The sequence below is a fragment of the Etheostoma spectabile genome, chromosome 6 (assembly GCF_008692095.1).
Source record: "Etheostoma spectabile isolate EspeVRDwgs_2016 chromosome 6, UIUC_Espe_1.0, whole genome shotgun sequence".
Lineage (NCBI taxonomy): Eukaryota > Metazoa > Chordata > Actinopteri > Perciformes > Percidae > Etheostoma > Etheostoma spectabile.
In genome coordinates this window covers 26,036,781-26,040,731 of record NC_045738.1, presented here as the reverse complement: position 1 = coordinate 26,040,731, position 3,951 = coordinate 26,036,781, and the positions used below count along the sequence as shown (strand labels likewise).

Genomic DNA, 3,951 nt, shown 5'->3' with positions numbered 1-3,951 from the left:
CTTTACTCTATTGCAGCGCATTTGAAATCCCAATAGGTTACCTCTGACAAGCTGACCCACCATAGATTTTTTTTCTCTGCCCCCTGATGGTAGCTTTAAAAGCCACTCTTTATCCTCCTCACCATCAAAGCTGTACCAGAGAGCAGAGGACAAAAGCTACGGACAGACTAACCCCCCTTTCACAAAGATGAGGCAAACGGACGTTTTCCTTGATAACCCCTCATCTTTGTCAAACTGAGCGTGTTGGATTTAGGTGGATGTTCTGTTGAAGCAACAAGAGGGAAAACACCGTCTGCCGACATAAATTGCTCAAATACACATCAGGCTTTTAATGGAAAACTTTGTCTATTTGTGTAATTACTTTTAATGACGGCTTGATTTTCATTTAAATCTAACATACATTTAGAATATATAGGCAACGACACATTTAGTAAATAATATACATTATCTTGACTCTCCTCACACCTGGCACCAATCCCAATCAGCGCACCTGCTACTTATCCTGGTCCATCAACTGCCTTCATGGACCAGCCTGACTTTCCTCTCCCTGCTGGATTGTTGCTTACCACCAAGTATGCATATTAACCAGCTTTTAGATATTTGTATCCAGTCTAGTTTGTGTTTGTGTACTGACCTGTCTGCTCCGTTTCCTGGCGTTACTAACTGGAAGATTTCTGTCCTAGAATTACCTACTGTCAGACTATGAAAGGCTGCCAGTTTCCATCTAGCGTTGCTGCTGTCAGGACCACATGCTGCCCCGTGGAGCTCACGATCATGGCTTCCATTTTTGTGTTCATTTTCAGTGAAATATTCACCGGTTGATCTGCCCTGTACCTCTACCTCAAGTCTCCTGCTGAAAATATCCAGCCACTGTAACAGTTCACCTTACACCAACAGTATGGGGGACCATTACACCACTATGCGGCCATTCTAACAGCCTCCTCTGCCAGCCCAGCATTCTTCAACCCCAGCACCCCTTCAGCCCAGCCATCTTCAGACCCAGTCCCCCTTCATCCCAGCCATCTTCCTACCCAGTACCCCTTCATCCCAGCCATCTTTCTACCCAGCACCCCTTCATCTCACCCATCTTCTGACCCAGTACCCCTTCACTTTAGCCATCTTCTGACCCAGCACCCCTTCATCCCAGCCATCTTCTGACCCAGCACCCCTTCATCCCAGCCATCTCCCGACCCAGCAACCCTTCATCCCAGCCATCTTCCGACCCAGCACGCCTTCATCCCAGCCATCTGCCGACCCAGCACCCCTTCATCCCAGCCATCTTCCGACCCACTACCCCTTCATTCCAGCCATCTTCCGACTCAGCACCCCTTCATCCCAGCCATCTTCTGACCCAGCACCCCTTCATCCAAGCCATCTTCCGACTCAGCACCCCTTCAGCCCAGCCATCTTCCGACCCAGCACCCCTTCATCCCAGCCATCTTCTGACCCAGCACCCCTTCATCCAAGCCATCTTCTGACCCAGCACACCTTCATCCAAGCCATCTTCTGACCCAGTACCTCTTCCACCTAGCAGAAAGTCGGTCTGCATGTCATTATTTTTAAATTGATTTAGGACCCATGTTTTCATGATGACATTGTTGTTTAAATATGATGAGTGAAAGTGTGTGTATGTATTTACCTGGAAGTATCTATTTCAATCTGTGCTGCTGTCACTTTCCAGGAAACTCTTGTAAAAGAGATTTTTAATCTCGATGAATGAATGAATGAATGAATGAATCTTTGAACCCAGCACCCCCACTGCCAGCCCACACTCACAGATTTAATAAAATCAGATTCTTTACCACGTACTCCAGTCCGTGCCTGAGATCTGTCCCCTATCCCTGATACTGACTGACAGCTGCATATGGCTCCTCATCCTTGCCAACTGCAGTTTCCCCACGGGGCGAGGGTTTTTCCTCCCAATTCCTTTTTATTTTTTATTTTTTTTCAAGCAAGCCATTTTGACTGAAATCTGAATATGAGCCGAGTAAAACATCCATGCCCCGGACCGTGACTAGCGGACGGAACAATTCAGATTTTTTCCACTTGGACTGTTCCATCCCAACTTTGTGTCCATTTTAACATCAATGTACCTTCATTGTAGGAATCATGTTACTTCATAATGCAAGTGTTTGACCTTTGTAAAAATGTAGCCATGCCCTATGCTGAATACAACCTAACCTTTTAAGAGCTATTTTCTCTACACTCTGACATTTTCAAGGAATAACAGTGAAAATACGTTCTTGTATCTTTTCCAAACTTGCACCTCTTACTCGACGCATTTCGTAATTTTGGAGTAAACAGTTCCACAAATCATATTGTGCTTTCTTTGAATGCATTACTTTGAAATGAGTTGGGATTGCCAAGAGGGAAATTCTCCTGTCCCTGTGTGCTGCCTCCTGCATCCAGATCAAATTATTTCTGCTGGCTGCTTTGCAGACGTGATGCACATGCACTAAAAGTTGGGTCATGAGGAACTAAATTGGGGAGGGTCCTACAGACAAAATTGTTTTCTTTACCCACGTTTTGCGTAACAGAAACTACATAAGTCTAGATAGGCTGCACATGTGAACATCCTTTCTGTCAAAAAGTCGCCTGAGCGCCTGGATTGCTCTCCTGGTAGAACTGGCGCCCATATGTCGAGGTCTACTCCTCAACGCAGTGGCCTTAGCTACGTGTCATCTCTCCCTTTGTATATTTAAGCTGTCCTGTTCAAATAAAGGCCTAAAGAAATGCCCAAAAAGATCATATTTAAAAAAAAAAAATGCAGTAGCCTACACAACCCAGCAGATGGGTTTGTCTTTTCTCACTCAATGTCAACGAGCAATGGGGAACTGTTGTTAAAGTACTACTTAACTTAATAAAAAGAAGTAGTTTCACATAACTTAAACATCCCAAGAAGTAAAAGTGACTCATTCACATAAGTTTTAACACAACTCAGAAAGAAAAAAACTGTTATTTTCCGTAAACTTAAATTTGTGGGAAACTTTAAGCATTGGTAACATGATTCCATTTTGTTCAGTTGAATTATTATTATGAAGTCCTGCTTTTTTAATTTTGATGTTTACAAAATCATCATTGTACCCATATTGTGGATACTAAATAGCGTAAAGCTGAAGTCAAAAGGATAATTAAAGCTAAAATAAATGGAAAATGGCATTTTGTTATGGGATAATGAATAACTTGTATAGTATTCAACCAAAAGTGGGGAGAACTATTAATATTCAAGTTGCCTATTAGGTCTTTTGCAGAATATACATTTTAACTTCAGACAAATGAATGTGTCTAGACACTACAATATTACATTTTCCCTTTCAAACCCCCTCACAATCTGAATCTCTGCTGCCGTTATTCTTCCCACTTAGGTAATGGGCTCACAAAAATCTGGTTTACTGATTAGATTAACTTAAAATGTAAATGTAATAATGGACTGTATTCATGTAGCGCTTTCCTAATATTAACAACTACTCTACTTTACATCACAGGAACCAATGGTTGCAAACCACTCACCATTCACACACACTCACACACTGTGGCCGAGGCTGCTGCACAACGTGCTCATCAGAGAAGCATTCACACGCCGATGGAGCAGAATCTGGAGGAGTTCTGGGTCTTGCCCAGGGCCACTTTGACTGGGGCCTGAGGGCCGGGGATCAAACCACGCCCTGGTAGGCAACCGGTCTACCACCCGAGCCGCAGCCGCACTTATAGAACAAATTTAAAGCTTTAGTGCGTGACTTTTTCATATTAAAGAACGTCCATTACATTCAAGCCATTGCCAAATGAGTTGCTACACAGCTAATTAAGATTCTCAGCTCCACACAACCCTCTGGATTTCTCAGTATTAGATTAGATTAGATTCAACTTTGTCATTACACAGGTACAAGGCAAAGAAATGCAGTTTGGGTCTAACCAGAAGTCCAATAGCAGTAAGTGCAGGATATACAACGG

At 43.3% G+C, this 3,951-nt stretch overlaps 1 long non-coding RNA gene across 1 annotated transcript in view; it reads left to right on the top strand.

The window, feature by feature from the left end:
- The first annotated feature begins 1,736 nt into the window (after positions 1-1,736).
- Positions 1,737-3,951, top strand: part of LOC116690626 (uncharacterized) — an 18,191-nt gene continuing 15,976 nt past the window's right edge. Inside the window, exon 1 of the long non-coding RNA XR_004332314.1 lies at positions 1,737-1,813. This is a non-coding gene — a long non-coding RNA (uncharacterized LOC116690626). The remainder of the gene's footprint in view (positions 1,814-3,951) is intronic.